Source organism: Rhinolophus sinicus, chromosome 18 (assembly GCF_057876585.1).
Source record: "Rhinolophus sinicus isolate RSI-liver-muscle chromosome 18, RSI-T2T, whole genome shotgun sequence".
Classification (NCBI taxonomy): domain Eukaryota; kingdom Metazoa; phylum Chordata; class Mammalia; order Chiroptera; family Rhinolophidae; genus Rhinolophus; species Rhinolophus sinicus.
The window spans coordinates 106,035,405-106,057,358 of NC_142518.1; the positions used below are offsets into that span (position 1 = coordinate 106,035,405).

General features: G+C 39.0%; 1 pseudogene; it reads left to right on the top strand.

The window, feature by feature from the left end:
• The first annotated feature begins 10,532 nt into the window (after positions 1 to 10,532).
• On the top strand, positions 10,533 to 11,258 carry LOC109461241 (tRNA pseudouridine(38/39) synthase pseudogene; annotated as a pseudogene).
• The last annotated feature ends 10,696 nt before the right edge of the window (positions 11,259 to 21,954 follow it).

Below are 21,954 nucleotides of genomic sequence, written 5' to 3' on the forward strand. Positions count from 1 at the left end.
GCTATCCAGTGGTTATATTCTGGGTGATTCAAAGTGTTGTGGTCTGGATTCCATGTGGAAATTCTCCAGGGGCATTTGGCATGTTTTTGCATTCTTTCATTCTAATTTTATTCAGGTACATCTGGTTAGGAGGGGACTGTCCTGGGTAAATTCATATACTGTTGGAAAACTTAGAGAAAGAGATTAAAGGCTAGCCTAACCATATCTCATTCTTAAGGTTACTTATAAAATGCATTGAGTGAGCCAGAAAAAATACACACAAACCATTGCAAATAGTGATGGCAGAACAATAGCCACCACATTCTCAGCTCAATGAGAGAAAGGTTCAAATCTCTGTGATGTTGTGTATTAATGTTAAGTACAAGCGATGTAGGAGATTTTTGAGTGAGTGCCAGGATTGTGTCTCTTGAGACTGAAGAATGGAAACACGGACCAAGGAGAGGCAAAGAGTTTTTTTAAAAGAGGATAGTTTATTAAAAGCAAAGGGTCAGCGCTCCCGAGCAGGAGTGGGTCCTGAACGGGGCAGGGGCGGGTGCCTAGTGACTGAGGCAAAAGTTCTTACTTTTATACCTTCCCTTGACTGTTTGGGGAAGGGAAGCTGGCGCCTTCTAATGGAATTCGTCTACCAGATTTTTCTGCTTGCCCATCCTGAAGGGATTAGCAAAACAACCCACTCCTGTCTGTCAGACCTGTTCCTGTTTGTCAGGCCAAAAGGAATTTTATGATTAACCTCAAGGCACTGTTACATTTTGTCCTGGAGCGAAGGAGTGATTTCAAAACCTGAAGTTTCAGAATGTCTGTCTTTTGTTTATTCCACTAGGGACCTCCCTGTCTACCTAACAGAATGCTAACTAACCTGTCTCACAAGGCTACGACTTCAACTCTGACATTTTACTGGCTTTTTTAGAGTCACACAAAGTAAGAACATAAAATGATCTATCTCTATCAAGGACTAAATTTCTAATCTATCTCAGAAATGTATAGTAGGAAGGCCATGATTTCAACACGTGTCTGCTTTAGGTCAAAGCTCATTAGTCAACACTGTCTTCTTCTCAAGCAAACATCTAGAGAATATACACAGGGTACCAACTGCAGTGTTAGGTATTTGAGATGCTGCACAGGTCTTGTAGTAAGCACCATGTAAACTTGGCAAGCTTTCCTAACAATATCTCCAGAGATAAGACATGGTCCTCAGCCTCTAAATCAGAAAAGGAGAGGGTCATTCAAAACTAAAATCAAAAGATGTGAAGAAAATCACGATAGGTGACAACACCAACATTTCGCCTTCATGAGAGAGGATCAGGAGTTTTTGATGAGAAGTTTGCAAGGTTGACAGTAGAAGAATTTAAGGAGTCTGTATCCCATATGTACATGGGACGTGTGGTAGGCAGAATTTTGGCCTCCCCGTGACCTTCTTCCTCTCTTTTCTCTCCCGTGAATATATTACATTGTATGCCAAAATGGAGTTTGCAGATGTAATTAAGGTTCTTATCAGTGACTTTAAAATAGCCAGATTATCCTGGATTATCTGGCTAGGCCCAATATAATCATATGAGCTTACTTTGGATTTCCATTGCGTTTACTGTATCTTCTTTTTCTCGTTGATTACATGAGCTATATAGATGAGTCATGCATAAATAGTTATCTCATTTGTCTTTTCAAACAACCAGCTTTTGTTAACTTTCTCTTATTTTCTATCTCATTTATTTTGCCCCTAATTGTATTTTACTACTTCTTCTTTTTTAGATTTACTTTGTTGACTTTTAAAGCTTAGTTGAATGGTATTTTTTCCAAGTATTCTAATAAGCACATTGAAATCTATAAGCTTCTCTGTAAGTTGTGCTTTAGATGTATTCCATAATTTTGACAGATACTACTTCCATTATTCTTAAGCTCAAAGGATCTAATCATTTACATTAGAATTCATTATTTAACATTTGGTTTATTTAGTGTTTTTTCCTCAAGACATATACGATTTTTATCACTCCTTTATTATATTCTAAGATTTTTGTTTTTGTGTTGCTACATAAAATAATGATTTTATTATGTTCAAGGTTGTTGTGAGACATAAATTTAGACAGGGCACAGTAGCAATGGCTTATCTCTGCTCCACAATGTTTGGGGCTTCAGATTGGACTGCAGTTCTCTGAAGGTTGTTTTCCTCATATGTCTGGCTGCTAGGCTGCAATGTATTGAAGGCTGGGCTTAGCTGAGACGATAGAACCTACACATGGGCTCTTCATTTGGCCTAGGCATCTCACAGGGTGACAGCTGGGTTCCAGAAGGGAGCATCCAGAGAGCGAGTGTTCTACAACAACGTGGATGGAATCTGTTTGACTTTTTTCTGACCTAGACGCAGAAGATATATGGAGTGACATCACATGTGACATCGTAGTCACTCTGTTGGTTGAAGCCATCCCAGCCGGCCCAGTTTCAAGCAGACGAGGAAAAGGTCACCTGTGGTCATGTTTGAAAACTGCCTCAATTGCACCATGTTCAAAGAACATGTTTCTGTGTGATGTTCTTATGGGGTATATGTACCTCATAAATTTCCCCATATCTTTATTTTCAATCATTTCATATTTTTTTAATCTTTTTTTTCTTTTATTGGGTATATTGGGGAACAGTGTGTTTCTCCAGGGCCCATCAGCTCCAAGTCGTTGTCCTTCAAGCTAGTTGTAGAGGGCGCAGCTCAGCTCCAAGTTCAGTTGCTGTTTTCAATCTTTAGTTGCAGGGGGCGCAGCCCACTGTCCCATGCAGGAATTGAACCAGCACGGAAACCTTGTTGTTGAGAGCTTGGGCTCTAACCATCTGAGCCATCAGGCTGCCCCTCTCGCAGCTCAGCGGCAGCTCGTTGTCTTCAGTCTAGTTGTGGAGGGCGCAGCACACTGGCCCATGTGGGAATCGAACTGGCAACCCTGTTGTTCAGAGCTCGCATTCTAACCAACTGAGCCTCCTCTGGCTGCTCCTGCTTTATCTTTTTAAAAGCAGGATACTGTTGGGATTTTTGTTCATTTGTTCAATATTAGAAACCCTTGTCTTGATTGCCCCACATTATTGCAGCCGGTACAGATCCATGGGTCCAGGCTTGAACACTCTGAGTTGTGCTTCTATCTACTTCATTGCTTGTCCCACATGTATGCTGTTTTGTAAAGGGTCTGCCTGCTCTGAGACTAGTGCTGGGACAGTAGTTAAACATCTAGCTTTGTATGTGCAGTCGGGAAGTGCCTCCTAGTTCCATGCTGGATTTAGGCCACCTTAGCCACATTGCTTTGTGGCCTTGTGGCTCTCCAGGACAATGTGGAGGAAATTGATGGGTACAAATAGAATCTTCTACCCCAGCTTACCTACCCCGCCCCCCCCGCCTTGGTCATTTACCCTCTCCTGTTTCAATTACTTATTTCCCCTCCATGCTGGAATCCGAACACTTTCTATATATGTCTCTGAAAGGATTTCTCACACATTTATTTCAGCTGTGGAATGTAGGATTGTGTTCTGTCAATACCTTGACTTCTCCTGTGTTGCTTCTTTGGTCGGGTTTGGAGAGGAAATGCATGCTGGTTTAACTTCTTGTCTCAAAATTGTTGGTTTCATAAAAGTAAAGACATCTGATGTTTTAAAAGCATATATGCTTTAAAAACATATATATGTGTATATATGTATGTATATATATATATATGTGTATATATATATATATATATATATATATATATATATATATATATACATATACACACACACATGCTCACACATATTTACGTGTGTGTGTGTGTATGTGTTTGTGTGTGTGTTTTTGAAAGCATATATACCGGGGGTGCCAAAAATATGTATACAAGTCGACACTTTGGTCAACGTTGCTCAAGCAGTAGTTCGCCTTAATCAGAAGTGTCTGGACGCTATGGTAACCACTTTGAGCACCTCTTGTAATTACAGAAGTCACATGTGACTTGTTTTCATTTTTTGCTATTGGTACATATTGAGTATTACAATTTTAATTGTGTTTTTTCCTTTCTTAAAATGTGTACACATTTTTTTGGCACCCCTGGTATATATAAAATGGTATATTATGCATTTTTCTTTAGCTTAGCAAATCTAGTCATTATAAATGAGGGCAAATCTCTCTTGTGCACAGCACTTTTTGGATATTCCATCATCATATGCATTATGGCAATGCTCAGAACAACAGTATGATGTAGTTATGAGTAAACTGAGAAGTTAAGTGACATGTTTATAAATGCAGCTAATAAGAAATGTAGATGGAGCTCAAGTTCAGATCTTCTAACTCCCCAAATGTCTTTCTACTATATCTTCTCAATGCTAAGTTTCAAAACACTTACCTGAATTGCAAAAACAGAGCCACAGATAGAGTGCATGCTGAGTGAAGAGTTTTACAATATTTAATGTAAATATAACTATTGTGACTGATAGAAAAGAGCAGCCTTAAATGATGAATTGACTGTTAGGTTTAGAAAACCAATGAAAAAATAAACATCCATCTGGTGTGCATGCTTGTTTTTTAAATTTAGATTTGTTCATAAATTTTATTTTGATTCAATTTCAAATTTATGGGCAGTTGCAAGTATAATACTAGGAAATTCCTTTATTCTTTAACATATTCACCAATACTTTGTCACATTTTCTTTCTCCCTGTCTCTCTCCCTCTTTTCAATTCACTCTATCTATCTATCTATCTATCTATCTATCTATCTATCTATCTATCTATCTATCCATCCATCCATCCATCCATCCATCCATCCATCCATCCATCCATCCATCCATCCATCCATCCATCCATCCAGTGGTCTAGCTAGCTAGCTTTACTTCCCCCCTAAAGCATTTAAGAGTAAGGTACACATATTATGAATCTTTACCCTAAATACCTCAGGAGGTATATTCCTAGAACAATCAACCACAGTAAAGTTACCAAAATCAGGAAATTTAACATTGGTATAATATGATTCTCTAATTTGGGGATCAGAAAACCTCAGCCCTCAGGTCAAATATGGACCACTGTTTCTTGTGAATAAAGCTTTATTGGAACAAAACCACATTTTATCTATGACTGTTTTTGAGCTATAACAACACAGCTGAGTGTTTGCTAACGAGACTATACGACATACCAGCCTGTCATATTTATCATTTGATCCTTACAAGAAAAGTGTCCTGATTCTCCCTCTAAATCAAAACCTGTATTCAAATTTGACCATGTCCAACTAATAACATTTATAGTTATATTTCCTCATTCAGGACCCACCTGAAATCACTCGTTGCATTTAGTTGTTACATTTATTTATTAATCTACTTCTATATGCAGCAGTTCCTCATCCTTTCTTTGTATTTAATAACAATGAATTTTTTTGAAGAGTGAAGCCCACTTACAAGTATTTCATAGAATGTCTCTTGATAGGAGTTTATCTGATATTTCCTCCATACATTCAGGCTATACATTTTTGACTGGAATAACACTGAAAAGATGCTGTGTTCTTCTCAGTACATCCTATCTGTAGGGGCACGATGTCAGTTTCTCCCTTTGTCACTGACCTTCATTTTAATCACTTAGTTAAGCTGGTATTTGCTAACTTCTTCCAACGTGAAGTTACTATTTTGTCTTCGATATTAATATGTAACTTAAGCTGACTATATAAATATCTTGGTCAGAATAAAATTATCACTATGATGGTTTAAAAATAGTGATTTTCTAAAGTCAGGAGAAGTGTTAAAGGCCAGGACCCACTGGAAGCCAGGATGCCTTTTTGAGTGTGAATAATGGATGCAGTACTGGAAACATTTGGCTGACAGCATATTTATGGACTAAAGTACTACATGAATGTTCAGAATAAGTTCTGGATAATAATTCTTTCAGAAAATGCAGTATAGAGATTGAAATGCAGTACTATCAGATGAATAGGAGACTTCCATCAATTGAAAATGTTTCAATATAAGGCACGACTGTCTACATGCCAGAAAGAAATAGACTACAACATACAGCTTGGGGTAACAGTTGTTTTGCAGGAGCTGTCCACAGCCCAACATGTCAGTGATTACTGTGGAAAGCAAGTGTGCTGGGCTGAGCTGACAGTCTCCATGCCCTTGGTTAGGGGCAATCAGTTAGACTGCCACTTTCAAAACGATTTTTTCAAGTAATGGGAGCTGACACACCAAATGTGTGAAACTTCTAATTTCACTCAAAATAAAGTCAAAATGAATGTCACATCATGATCCTCAAAGTCAGACTTTGTTCAGGAAGTAATTAGAAGACCGATGATTAGGGGAGCAAGAAACAGAACATTTTCTTCCAAGTGTTATTGACTTAGCATTGATTGATGTTTTAGTTCTGTCCGCTCTCTGATATTAAAAAAAAAAGAGGGTGAGTTGAAGGACTAATTTTGAGTACACTCATTTTCAATTTCCATTCAATATGGGCTTGAAATAAAGCAAATAGTCAAAGGACAATGGTAAAGACAAAAAGGGTAGCAGATGTTTTCCTAGATGGTACCACAGGGATTTCCTCATACAGCACGAAAGAAGTAGTAGGAAAGAAATCTCACAATGTAGTTTATGTGGTTGGAGCATCAGTCTCCAGGTCTCCCCATTTAGGTATTTAGATAAAACATTGCAAATAGTCTTGTAAATACTGGCTTTTAGGCAATAGTATGTGTAGTTTTATGATCATTTATTTCTAAAATATGTGGGGAAGGTATAATTTTGGAATAGTAATAATGGTTAAACAAGTTGACCTCTGTTACAGTATCCTAAAAAGGCACTAAATAGTCACATTCTCCTTATAATGTACAAATACAAGCCCCCAAAGAGAACAAGGATTAAGTGAAAAGAACAAATTACACTAGTGTTGAACCTCACCATATTTTGGCATACACATATGAAGTTAAGTGCTGATGTTTGCTGAGTTTTTATGAGTATTCAACTGAATCCCATGTGAACTGATTTATAAATCTGTATATTCAACTGTAGGTTCTTTTCTACTTGTGGAAGAAAAATGTTTGGGATACCATTGGTCACAGAAATATTCATGTAGCTTCTTTGGAAAGTTGTTGATTCTTGTAGGATATGGATCATTAGTTTCATAATTCTCCAAGGTGGAGATTTGATAGGAAGTTAATTTCAAGTGGCAAAATTTCCAAATAATTTTAAGACTGAAAATATCTTCCCCCTTTTGATCACTGACAGTTTCCTTTTGAAAGTTCAATTATATGTTCATTAAAAATAGTTATGAGAACCTACTATGGATCAGAAATTTTTCTGGAACCTGGGTAAAGCCACCTAAAGACATACAAAGTTCTGACAATTAAGTTTGCAAACTTGTTGCAATGGTTGTACTCTCCCTCTGATATCAAAAAAAGGTTAGTACAATTTTTTTTCATATCAGAGGGATTATTCATTATGAATTTGTACCAACTGGACTAATAGTTAACCAAGTTTACTATTTGGAAGTATTGACAAGGCTGCGTGAAAAAGTTAGACGACCTGAGCGTTTCACCAACAATGCATGGCTCTTGCATCACAACAATGCACCAGCTCACACGGCACTGTCTGTGAGGGAGTTCTTAGCCAGTAAACAAACAACTGTATTGGAACACCCTCCTTACTCACCTGATCTGGCCCCCAATGACTTCTTTCTTTACCCAAAGATAAAGGAGATACTGAAAGGAAGACATTTTGATGACATTCAGGACATCTAGGGTAATATGACGACAGCTCTGATGGCCATTCCAGAAAGAGTTCCAAAATTGTTTTGAAGGGTGGACTAGGCGCTGGCGTCAGTGCACAGCTTCCCAAGGGGAGTACTTCGAAGGTGACCGTAGTGATATTCAGCAGTGAGGTATGTAGCACTGTTTCTAGGATGCGTTTGCGAACTTAATTGTCAGACCTCGTAATGTATGTACTGGGAGTATTCACTTGGTAGCAGTTTCAGGATTACATAGTCTGAAGTGAGAAGTAAAGAAAAAATGAAGGTTTTAAAACTAATTTAGCAATTCATTATTCTCTATGCAACTTAAGATTTCCACTAAATAGTTACTTATGATCACACTGTAAAAGAAATAGTCTTGCCGTGGAAAAAAATAATTAAGCTCCAAGCCACAGATGTTAATAAACAGTTAATGAAGACTCAGGGTATTGTATATTGCAATTTATCTTGATTTGTACCAGTATGATATAATTAGGAACTGTGTCCCAGCCAGAATTTTCCATGGGACAAAGGGAAACACAGGATGTGCTTTAGATAACTTAAAACTATGGTGGTTTGGAGGATAGACTCCGCAGACACACATTGCCTGAATTCCAGTCCTGGCTCTGCTGTGTACTATTTGTGTGAACTTGGGTAAATATGAGAAAATGTAACACCTCTGTGCAATTTGTCCAGTCATTAAGGTTATTGGGAAGATTAAATAAATATATGTAAAAAATTTGGGGTGACCAGTTAGCCCAGTTGGATAGAGCATGGTGCTTATAACACCAAGGTTGCTGGTTCGATCCCCACATGGGCCACTGTGAGCTGCATCCTCCTTAAAAAAAAAAAAAAAGAAAGAAAGAAAAAAATATTTATAAGAGTGGCATGTAGTAAACACTTAATAAATATTAGTATTATTATTAAATGCAGGCAAACTGCATAATTAGAAAATCCATAGTCCAAAGACATTTCACCATTGATGAATGAATGAAAACAATCTGAAGATGCAATTCAAAAAGTTAAAAATACAAACAAAAGGAACTGTGAGAAATGAAGTATTAAATTTAGCAACATAAATTATTGGATTGAAAATGTAGATTAAAATTAATCCAAACATTGGTATGTTGAAAAGATCATTGAAATGGATAATTAAGTAAAATCTAATTATGAATCAGAGATAACACAAGATATGCTATCAGAAATTTAAAAAGAAATAAAATTGTGCATAGTAATAGTGATTTTTTTTGTGTCATCAGTTATCACAGTTTTGTCATTTACCTCTGGACAAAATAGGTTCTTTGTCTGCAGTCCAAAACCAAGTGAAAATATTCTAAGTCATGTAGTTGAAACATGGCTTCCTCGTGTTTCTCTGATGGAATGACAATGTGAGAAGCTGACTGATGCTCAGGAAGTGGTGAATGAGAAGGCAGACATGATAGAGTAGGAAACAACGGTCAGATGGCTAGGAAGTGTTGCAGTCCTTAGGAATGTGACATTATTTGAGACACAAACTTGGACTTGGCAACCTTGGCAAATTTCTGCTTCCTAACTTATTCCTATGTACTTCCTGTGTGTCCTCTCTTAATTCTGAATACATATTACTTTTTAAAATGCCAGTCTGGCTCAGCTAGATTAAGGGAAAAAAATAGGGTTGAGCCGGAGACTTAGAGGAGTGATATCACACTTCTGTGAACTAGCTATGATGGCAGCTTAAAGAACTCTGAGGGTTGAGGTGAAATCCATGGGACCTTGGAGAACTGTTTCCTTTTAGTTAGGAAAGTGTTTGATAGTCATTTCTGTGGTATAATTGTTTCTGGCACCCAGAAAAAGTGCTTATTGATTAGGAATTAGCACCTGGTGGGTGCTGATTACATATTTGCTGAGTGACTGAGGCCATTTTTATACAGGCAGGCTAGGTGATAATTCTATCTTATCCTGATATGGTCCTGTGATGGAGATGACCTTATGGCAGAAATGAGGCAAAGTTGTTTCCAAGTGTTCGTTGCTTTTTAGCAAGGTTTCCCCACTCAGTCATTAAATATGCCTGCGCTCAGCAAGAACCCGTTTTTTGCCCTTGGTGATAGTCTCAAGGCTCATATGTGCAACTAGAATCATCAGTGATCGAATAGAACTTTATTTACCAAACACACTCCATCAGAGAAGACTGCAACTATAGCAACTAGTGACAAGTTGTATCCTCCTGGGATGTTTCAGGCAGCAATAATGACAACACTAATAGCTCTCAGTTACTAGTGTATCCACCAGTATCCAAAGTAGTAATTTCAAACGAGTGTGACACTATAAGGACTTTGCAGGCCATACTGATATTTCCACTAATGGCGCACGATTCCATGTGCATTCAGGCCGGTAACATTGCCTATTCCTAAGACTATTAAGCATGATTTCCTGCCAAAAATTAAAATGTGCATTTGCAGGTGATACACCTATGTGAGAAGCATCTACTGCTGGGAGATGAAATGGAATCTGTCCCCCACACAATACCCATAACAAGTATAGCTATCGTGGGGGCATAGGGTTAGGAACACTGAGGTACCCACCCCTGAAGAGCAGGCTCACAGAGTCAACCTGAGACTGGGGTTGGACTAGGAGAATAGAGAAGTCACTAAGGACAGAGGACAAACAGAAAACCTCTTCAGCAACCTTAAGCACTCAATGTCAGCACAAAGTAATGTGCACTGTTGGTGGGAATGTAAAATGGTGCAGCCACTATGGAAAATGGTAGGCAGGTTCCTGAAAAAATTAAAAAGAGAATTACTATGTGATCCAGCAACCCTACTTCTAGGTATATACACAAAAGAATTGTAAGCAGGAACTTGTTAAAATGAATGTAGCCAATGGAGTGATAAATTTTTATGGACTATTCCGTCTGCTCAAGTACAACTAGTAGGCCAGAGCCTGGTGGGGTGAGAAGGCAAGAACCTACAGTGGTGTCAGTTTGAAGTGATTGGCTCGGGATTCCTTTATCATCAAGCCCACTGTATGATGGTTATCTTATTTCGGATTGGTCAAGAAATGGAGAAGCCAGAGATTATCGATAAGCTGCGGAACATAGAGAAAAATCCCCAGAAACCTCAATACAATACGGCTGTAGAATTTCCTGTAGTCTTGAAAATATCAAGTGGATCTATGGGAGGTTCAGGAGTGCAGGGTTATCCACCTACATCTATAGGCTGAAGATGCAAGCTGACATGCTGTATCGTATGCTACAAGGACTGAACTCTGTGGTACCCTGAGGGACAGGACCAAAGATGGATGGAGTGATAGAATGTAGAAATATTAAGCCCTCTATCATAAAGCCAGTCAGTGCCTTTGTAGTAGGAGTGCAAATGCACATATATAAGTGCCTAATAGATCATCCTAAATGTCAAGGATAGGAATCCCGATCCAGCATTTTATAAGTAGGGTTGCACTGAGCACTCAGTTATTCCATGAGGAGGGAACAAAAGCCAAAAGGACTGTAATGACACACTAGAGGAAGAAAATATATTTTTTGGAGTAACCAACATAGAGCCTCTGTGTTGATACAGAGATTAAAAGCCTCACTTAACTATAGAAAACTCATCAGGATCTAGGAGGCAACACCAGCTAGTGGTAGAAAGGAAATACAAAAAAAAATTACTACAAGAAATCCTAGAAATTCAGATAACCATCTCTTAAAAAAAAAAAAAAGACCATAAAGTCATATTGAAAAAGTTCTTGTTGCCTTTCCCTATCCAAAAAGATTAAGAGATAGAAGAAGCAAAAAAAAAAAAAAAAAAAAAAGTGGAGATGTATTTATGTACACGTGGAAACCTGTGCCTTGTGTTCAAATTCATTTTAATGCCTGATTCTGAGTTTAAAAAAAACACCACACACACACAAAACCGAGGGGGCTACAGACATGAATAGAAATTTTAATGAAGAGGCTATACAGATGGCAGATGAGCACATAAAAAGATATTCAACAATATTAACCATTAGGGAAATGCAAACGAAAACTTCAATCAGATGACACTACACATTCACCAGAATGACTTAAATATTTTTTTAAACGATAACACCAAATGCTGGTGAGAATGCAGAGTAACTGTATCACTCATAGATTGCTGGTGGGAATATAAAATTACATAGCTACTTGAGAAAGAAGTATGGTGGTTTCTTACAAAACTAAGTGTGCTGTTACCACGTGACTCAGCAATAGGACTCTTGGACATGTATCCCAGAGAAATGGAAACTTGAAGTTCACAGGAAAACCTATACAGGGATAATCATATCAGCCTTATTTGTAATAGTCCAAAAATCAAAACAACCGAAATGCCCTGCAATAAATGGTTAAACAAACTATGGTATATCCACACCATGGACTATTACTCAGCAATAAAGAAGAAAAATATCTTGATACACACATCTTGAATGGATGTCAAGGGATTTGTGCTGAACATAAAATGCCAACAACAAAAGGTTATATATTGAATTATTCCATTTATGTAACATTTTTTTAATGGCAAAATTATAGAGATGGAGAATAAATTACTGGATCCCAGGGATTGGTGAGGAATTTTTCTGTATCTTGACTGCAGTGGTAGTCATAGGAAACTACACAGGTGATAAATTTGCCTAAAACCAAACACACACAAACCCGTGCATGTAAAACTGGAGAAATCCGAATAATGTAAATTGAACATATCAATTTCACTTTCCTGATTGTGCTACTGTACTATAAGAAATGTAAGTGGTTACCACTGGGGGAAACTAGGTTAAGGGTATGAGGTATCTTTCTGTTTCTTACAACTGCAGGTGCATTTACAATGATCTTAATGTTTTTAAAAATGAAATTAGAGCAACTTTGAGGTATTTAAATGCTACTAAACTCAACACAGTAATAATCATAACATTAAAAAATGTAATATTGATGTGCACAAGAACATTGATGACCCAAGATAATCATGCTGAGTGAAAGAAGCTGGATAAAAATGAGTACATACTGATTCCATTTATATAAAATGCTAGAAAATGTAACCTAATCTATAGAGACAGCAATCAAATCAGGGATTATCTGAGGATGGAGGGTGCAGAGAGGGGCAGGTGGGAGCGATTGCCAAGGGGCAAGAGGAAACTTCGGGGGTGATGGGTATATTCACTCTTATAATTGTAGTGATGGTTTAGCAAGTGTATACATAAGATGACACTCATCAAAGTGTCACTTTGAGCATGTGCGATTTATATGAGTGTAATGGATCAATTACACTTCAGTAACACCACTTAAAATGATATTGTCTTCAGAGGAAAGAGAACCACTTGGGAAAGAATGAAGATGAAAGGTATTTGGAGGGGAGACTGTGCTGTTTTAGAATTCTCTGTAGACAAATCTCTCCTTTATGGCCTGCGCTGAAGGCAGACAGCTCCCACTGCTCCACCCTGAGTTTCTTAAGTGGGCTAATCCGTGTTGGGTTTATGGCTTCTAATCACCATTATTTAAGTCCTTAGGGTACTTTCAGTAACTTTTAGGAGGGTGAGTTTGGGGTCCTTCTGAGGACCTTTAGTTGATGACATCATAGGATGAAGTGTAACAAATACCATAATGAGGTAAGTGGCCCGGAAGTGATTTGGTACTGCCACCCACACACCTCCCTTCATATAGGTTCTGGCAATCTACACCCCAAGCCACTGCCCCCTCCCCACCAGCCCAAACGCCAAGCCCTTTTCCATCTTGCTTGTGGCTTCCAGTGTTAAGGAGGAAGTTTGGTTTTGCTGTTTAGTCCCTCCCAGTTCTTATCCCCACTGTCTGATTAACTGTGATTCTGCTGGTGTGGCCCCCAACCCTGCAAGAGAGCCCATGTCCCTCCCTCCTCACCCCCCTGCCTCTTCCCTTCCTTCCTCTTATCATGAGAGAACTCACTGAAACACCACTTTTCGTAACAGCTCGATTTTAATTACCATCAGGATACGCTGTTGGAAAATTCAATGTTTACACAGTTGACCATTTCTCAGCCACCAGACCTTGGGGACTGCAGAGAGTTCTGAGGTCTGTGTCCTTGCTCTGAAGTTACTGGGTGCCCTGGCGGTTCCTTGAAGTCATGGACTTCATCTTCTTTTTGTTCTGCACTGGCTTATTTCGATTCAGTGTCTTGTTCAGCCTGTGATCCTGACTGAAGAGTGTTGTTCCTCTAGATTTCTTAGGCATTCTTTTAAGTTGGGTAGTTTTTTTGGAGCCTTTTTTAGTAGAACTCATTTGAAGGGATCCTTTTATGTTTGGAATTGTCATCTGCACCTGGAAGGACACCACAGTGAGGCCTAAGGGGCACAGGTTTAAGGGAAGATGACATATTGATGGAAAGGGGGGCTTCATGAGAATGGATCAGGGCTGAGGAGGGAGTTTGTGCCAGGTGAGGAAAGGGTAAGATTCTTGGTGGTGGTGGTGGTGGGTATTAATGAAGAAAGGAGTGGTTTGGATAGAGTCATCTTACCTTGCGACCCCTTCTGGTCCTGGGTCGATTGGTAGCATTCATGTTCTTCCCTTTCATACTTGAGGTTGGTTGTTCCATGTTTCTCTTAGGCTGTGGTTGTTTCTTGGTCACTTTAGCCATTCTAAGCTTTTCAGTGGTCTGCCACAGATCTGCTGACTGTCCTGTATATATACACACCAATCCCCATGACAACGAGAAGCCCTTCAGTTTTGATTGGTCGGCTAGTCTCCCCCAGCCAATGGTGGCTAAGGGGGGCTTAGACATCACAAAGCACTACTTATGACACCTCTGTGAGTGGCAAGGGTTGCTGGGGAAGCCAAGATGTATCTTACACATTTGAAAGTACCATTCCTGATACCTCGGTGGGGGTGGGGGTGGGGCGGTGATGAATAGGCAAGAGATGGGTTTGGTTAGAGAAAAAGGTTTTTTGTTTGTTTGTTTTAAACACCCTCAAAGGAATCTTCTCCAGCTGAACTTCCGCCCCTCCTCATATCGCCATGTTCAATTGTGGTGGTACACATGGTAGAGAATGAACCTTTCCTCCAAGCTATTCTTCAAGGCTACCCCTACTCAATGGTTTGTTCTGCTTTCTCCACCCTTAATTGTTAGCTGGTGTTTTGTATATCTTACCTAAAATCCCTCCAAAGGCAATATGGCTAAATTTAAATATCAGTGGAGATGTGAATCGTCTTACAAACTAACAAAAAGACCGCTCCCATGAATAAACATCTCCCTACCTATAGCATCTGGCATTAAAGACTGCTGATTTGGATTAAATTATTTTCTGCCAGCTCTGCGACTTACAAGCAGGGATTAGAACTAACTGCCCACTCATGAAGGTTGCTTTTGTCTATACTTTTATTCTATTCTTGGGCCCTAGGCATATTATCGTCATTGAGTTCAGCAAGGTTCTTTCCCTTACACTTTATTTATTTTTCTTTCATTCTTCCTGGAGTCCAACACTCATTTCCTTCCCACCATTAGGCACCTACTCTGATGTTTTTGAATTATGTCCTTGTATATATTTATACTGTTGTGAAATATATTGCCTTGTTAAATATGTGTGTTTGAATGTGTAACATTCTGCCATCATAAGATGCTCAGTGAAGAGGCTCACATCTCAAGGAACCGAATCCTACCAACAACCACACTGTGAAGTAGGAAGTGAATCTTTCCCAATTGAGAGTAATGACGATGTCTTGTAAGAGACCCCGAGCACCAGCCAATGTACACACAGATTCTTGACCTATAGAAACTGAGATAATAGTATTACCGAACTCAAGGGTTTTATTTTGCCTGCGCGCATCAAAGCCAAAGGAGACATGAACAGGAGTTTGCAGCAAAGAAAGTAGAGGTTTATTTAAAGAAATGGCACTGAGCCCAGAGACACAGCTTATAAGACCTGACTCCCCGATGGTGTGTAGGTTACAGATTCTATAGGGCAAAATCACAAGACACCATGGATAAGGTGTCGGGGTGTCGTGCTGGGAGCTAATTGGTTGGAGGTGAGGGAAGGATAATGAATCATTTCTTCAGGTCTTGAAGACAGTTCTGAGGTCTTTTCTGGAGTTCCTCTGTCTGGTCCCTTGGGAAAGTAGCCAGGGGGTTGTTCTGATGTAGGTGATGTTGGATCTGCTGGCAGTACCTGAGTGCGGGCCAGGATCATATCTCATGAAGCCAAAGAATGGAAACACGGATCAGGGAGAGGCAAAAAGTTTTAAAAAGAAGATAGTTTATTAGAGGCAAGAGAAGAGGTTGCAGCTCCCGAGCAGGAGGGGGTTCCAAATGGGGGTGCCCAGTGATGGAGGCAAAAGCTCTTACTTTTATACCTTCCCTTGCCTGCTTGGGGAAGGGGAGCTGTTTGGAGAAGGGAACTTATTTGAAGAAGGGAACTGGTGCCTTCTAATGAAATTCGTCTACCAGGTTGGTTCTGCTTGCCCATCCTAAAGGAATTAGCAAAGTAACCCACTCTTGTGTATCAGATCTGCTCCGTTTGTCAGGCCAAAAGGAATTTTATGATTAACCTCAGGGCCTTGTTACAGTATGTCCTGGAGCGAAGGAGTGATTTCAAAACCTGAAGTTTTAGGATATGACTGTCTTTGTTTATTCCACCAGGGACCTACCTATCTACCTAGCAATTATACTAACTCACCTGTATCAGTTCCACCTTAGAGCACAGGAATTGAAACATATCTTAGGTCAAGGTGCTATCTTCAGCCTTCCAGAGGTCCAGACAGTATGACTGTTACTCAGGTCTGGGCTAGTCTTCTGCGGCCTTAGGGGTTCTGCTTATCCAGGGGAAAAAGGTATATATAGAAAGAAGGATACAATTTCTAGAACTGTTACCATGCCAAATAGGATCTGGCTGCTTGTACACTAGTCCAAAAATCAGGAGACAAGGGTGGCGGAAAGAAAAGCAGGTTTATTCCAAAAAGCCAGCATTAAGGGGAGACAGCGGACTCCTTGTCACAAAGATTACCTTCCCACTCTTAATATCACCAAAAGGCTTTATAGGCAAGCAAGAAGAGGCAGAATAAAGGAAAGGAGAAGTTGGTCAGGCAATTTCTGGAAATAGGCGCTTCCCAGAGGCTGGTTTGTTTCAGGGATAGGAGTGGATCTTAGGCAGATGTAAAAACTTCTTTCAAGTCAGTGTCCTGGAGGTTTCCTTGAGGAAACGGGCCATTGATCCTGGTATGCGTACAGTCTGCAGTAAACAGAACCATTGAGAGTGGTCTGGAGCAAACAGAACCACTGAAACTGGTATGCACAGTAAACGTATGGTAAATAGAGTCATTAAGGTTTGGCAGGAGGGGAGGGAAACAAAGAAAAGGAAAGCTTTCAAGAAGCCCCAAGCTAAACTACACTGTTAAATGGAATTACTCTAGAGTTTTAATCTCAAAATGAAGATACAGTGTCACCATTACAACAATAAGTTGAAAGTAAGTAAAGTAAAAGAAAACATTTCCAATGAAGGCATCACTGCGGAACACTTTTAACAACTATATCGTTGTCTCAAATAACATGCTAATTCAACCAACTACAATATCACCACTGTACTTTTCCTTCAGGTGTTATTCTGATTCCTCAAAGTAAGAACATTGTTAAAATGGACATGGGGACTTGGGGTAGAATTCCATCATTCTTGAAATTAGATTTCCTATCCCAGCCATGACTCTGGGCCATGAAATTGATGGAGAAACTGACCTAAAATGGTTCCCTGCCACGTGGAACTGACCTAAGATGGTGGCCCGAGCAAAGAGAGAAGTCCCCAGCCTAAGCCCCAGCCCACTTCTGCATAACACCCTCCAAGCCACACCCGAGCCAATCACCAAACGACACCTACCCCTTCCCCGACTCAAGGAAGTCCCCAAGCCATAAAAACCTTGCTAGGGGCTCAGTCTTTTGGGAAGGATCCCTCTGAGCCCGCCGGTGTAATAAAGCTGACTCTCCTAACTCTCTGAGTGCCGCTTGGGTTCTTTCTGGTCCTGGTATCTGTAACAAAATCAGAAGCTTGTTTCACGCTGTCTTTGAGCATTATATTTAGGAAGGTCATTGCTTATTTCCACAATGATTAAGACTTGTTAATCAGTGCCAATTCCATCTGTATTACAAAGCAATAAAACGGATTCTAAATGCAAATTCAAAGGAAGCCAAATAAAGCATAGAAATGTTCTTGGACAGGAATTACCATCGCTCTTTCACAGATAAAATACAAATATCTTGCTATATTTCTGTGAGTTTTGCTTAAAATTTTTTTTCTAACAGTTACTACCAATAATTTGTATGAATGAATGGTCTTTTGTTTTATAACGTTTGCAATTATGATTCACAACTGAGCACTTAGTAGGCACTCAAACAATTTGTTGTGTACAGAAAAGAATTACTTTGTGACATGAGTTACTTCCCAGAGATTTTATGATAAGGTAACCCAGTTAAACAATATGTTCTGAAAACCAGTGAACAATAAGACGGCTACAAAGATGGAATATTTAGAAATATTGATCTTTACCTAACTCAGTATTTATAATTAGGTCTTTCTGGAACCTGAACTAACCTTTCAGATCCCAGAAGAACTTCTAATAGTGAAATTTTAAATGCTTTTATTTTTTTGGGGGGGCGGGGGGAAGGGGAACAGGACTTTATTGGGGAACAATGTGTACTTCCAGGACTTTTTTCCAAGTCAAGTTGTTGTCCTTTCAATCTCAGTTGTGAAGGGTGCCGTTCAGCTTCAAGTTGTTGTCCTCTCAGTCTTAGTTGTGGAGGATGCAGCTCAGCTCCAGGTCCAGTTGCTGTTGCTAGTTGTAGGGGGCGCTGCCCACCATCCCTTGCAGGAGTCAAGGAATCGAACTGGCAACCTTGTGGTTGAGAGCCTGTGCTCCAACCAACTGAGCCATCCGGGTGGCAGCTCAGCTCAAGGTGCCATGTTCAATCTTAGTTGCGGGGGGCAGAGCCCACCATCCCTTGTGGGACTTGAGGAATTGAACTGGCAACCTTGTGGTTGAGAGCCCACTGGCCCAGGTGGGAATCAAACCGGCAGCCTTCGAAGTTAGGAGCATGGAGCTCTAACTGCGTGAGCCACTGGGCCGGCCCCTAACAGTGAAATTTTAATGAATGAAATATCTTTTTTGCATACAGTGCCAAGAAATAGTCAAATAATGACATGATGAAATGATTAATATTTCTTATTACTGGTGGAAAAAAAATATGTACTCTCCCTGGTAAAGCAATTTTAGGATATGACAAATTAGTGTTACCGAATATAAACCTAACTGGCAAAAATAATTTGTTAGTTTCAGGTGTACAAAACAATGTAACAGTTAGACATTTACACCCCCACAAAGTGATAACACCCCCAATCTACTACCCGTCTGACCCTCTGACATCGAATGTAATTGTTATAATTGCATTGACTCTATTCCCTATGCTGTACTCCACATCCTGTGGAGTTATAGTTGACATACAATATTATTCAGCTTCAGGTGTACAGTGCAGTGGTCAGGCATCTACACCGTCCATGAAGTGGTCTCCCTAATAAGACAAGTGCCCATCTGACCCTCTACAAAATCTTTACAACATTATTGATTATATTCCCCAAACTGTCTTTCGTATCCGCGTGGCAACATTGTGGCTACTGATTGTGCTTTCTAATCCCCTTGCCTTCTCCCCCATCCCCACCCCACTCCCACCTAGCAATCCTCATTTTCTTTTCCCCCTACATCTCTGAGTCTATTTCTGTTTTGTTTGTTCAGTTATTCTGTTCCTTAGATTCCACATATAAGTGAGGTCATATAGTATTTGTCTTTCTCCATCTGACTTATTTCACTTAGCATCATGTTCTCTAGGTCCATCCATATCGCTTCTCAGCCTTTTGGCTAAGATCAAGGGTAGCAAAAATAATTTTAAAAAATACGTTTTTAAAAAGTTAATGAAAATATTTTTCTCTATAGTCAATAATACTGTACTTCCACATTTTACTTTTATTGATTGTATTTTACTTTTATTGGTTTTATTGACTGTATCAAAATTAAATAATTTCCAGGTTGTATTGATGGGGCCAGATTGTCAGAGCTTTGCCCCTGTATTATAAACAACCATTTATAGTGAACTCCCCTTTATTATATTTTGTAATGAGGACCGAGTGAGATTTATAGAATACATTTAATAATTTTATATCTCTTTGGTCAAGTAGTCTGGTTTTCTTTTTTGCAATTTAATATGTGAAAATTGCTATTTTATAATTGTGAAGAAATCCATTAGACTGTATTTTCCAAAATTATCTTAGACTAGTTTATAGTAATCCTTTATTTTAAAATTTCTTTTATATGTATTTTATATGTTGGGGTATTTTATACTCGTGCTTGAATTTTTCTTTCTTGATGACAATTATTAAAGTGTGTGTGTGTATGTGTATATTCCCTCTTCCTCTCTCCCGCTCCCCCTGCATTTCTTTGCACATGACAAATATATTTGAATGAAACCCATGAGGTAGATACTGGGGGTTAAAATGGAATGTGAAGAGAAAGCTATGTAATAGAAGATTATTAAATGTTGCATTATAAACCACTACCACATTTCAGTGCTTAAGCTATGAAATGTTACTTTTATATAAAAATTTAAATAGAAAAATGTTTTTCCAAATCACTTTCCACATGTGGGATATTAGCAAGCCTGTCAGCCTGTACAAATCCTAGAATCCCCCACTATGGAACTGTGATAAGTAGCAACTAATCTTATCTCCCTGATTATAGTAACGCTAGAGTGTTTTGAAATTTTCTTTCCCCACTGTAGTCTCTGTTTCTTTCAGTATTTTCTTTTTACTTTGTGTCTGTTATTCATTTTCCTGGCTTGAAGTTTTTCTCATATGTCTGATAATCCTTGACTATATGCTCATGATTAACGATACGGGAATAAAATGATATTTAGAAGTTCTGAGTGTGTGGGTCTGACTGGTCAACTTTGAATTTTACTGTAAAATTATCGGGATGCTATTTTTATTTATTTATTAAGGGATACCACATTTTTGTGTCATTCACTTTTGTCTGATCGAATTTCACTGAGAAGAGTTTTCTAGTCTCCTGTCTGGATGGTAAAGATATGGCTGGCTGCCAGAGACTTGGGAGGGGAACACTCAATAAGAATTACAAGAGAGCCGGGAATTCTCAGCATTTGATTGTATTTAGTTAACTTCCCTGTTGTTCAGTACACATGCCCTCAACTGTGTCTTGTATTTCCAGAAAATAAACCTCCAGGTATGTGCTCCAGTGGGAGATGTAGATTGCATCAGGGGATCTAGAAAGCTAAAAGTTCTCCAACAGCTTTTACACACTTCTTATTTTAGCCTCTCCCTTTCATGCCCAAATCCATAAGTACCTGGGGCTAATACTTCCTGAATGTTTGAGAATTCTGTAAGGTAAATCTGGTTGACTCTCAGGTTTTCCTAAGGCCTGCTTGAGATTCCGTTTTCTTAGTTCTGCTAAGTCAATTATCACTGGTTCATTTGTTTTCCAACTTCCAAAATGTTGCTGCTGTTTTATTCGCTCCTTGTGGATCGTAGTGGAGTTTTCAGAGGAAGGGAAATTAGATGTATACCCATATATTCAATCTACCATCTTATTATCTTCTGCCTCTAGAGTAGGACACCAGGGATTTATACATTTAGGAAACCCAGAAAACTTCATGGCAGCGATTCAAATACATAAACATGATTTAATTTGGAAATGAGATCCATCTGAATTACTCAAGGAATTAAATCAAAATATATACACAAAGAAAGAAAATAAATAGTTTTTCTCTATTGCTCCCGGTTTGTCATTTAGCCTTTAATGAAATTGTGAAAGCTAAAGAACGTTTATTTTATATAGACTTTTTTTTCTGATGTCAAGGAAAGTGTTTTGTCTCAGATTCATTAGATTTGTAAATTGATTAGAAACCTTTAGTCCCCCTCTGGCAATAGGTTTGTCACTTCAGAGGATTCCCAGTGAGGCAGGTATGATGATTACTTGGTATTAATGGCCTACTTTGGCATAAATTGAGGTTATTGGCATTGTTTGAAAACAAGAGAAGAACCAAGTTAAGGGAGCCCGGCTGTATGGTGTGACGAAACAGGATAAGGAGCCCATATGTACAGTATCAAAAGGAAATTGTGTTCTGTTGGAATGAGATGAGATGGAAAATGCATTCTGAACTGTAAAGGAGTAATGAGAAAGCTTTTGCCATTAGTGTGCTCGTTTTTTTCCAGTACATCACTGCTGTTGGAAAGTTGGTAGCATTTAGGTATCAACATGATATTTCGACCTG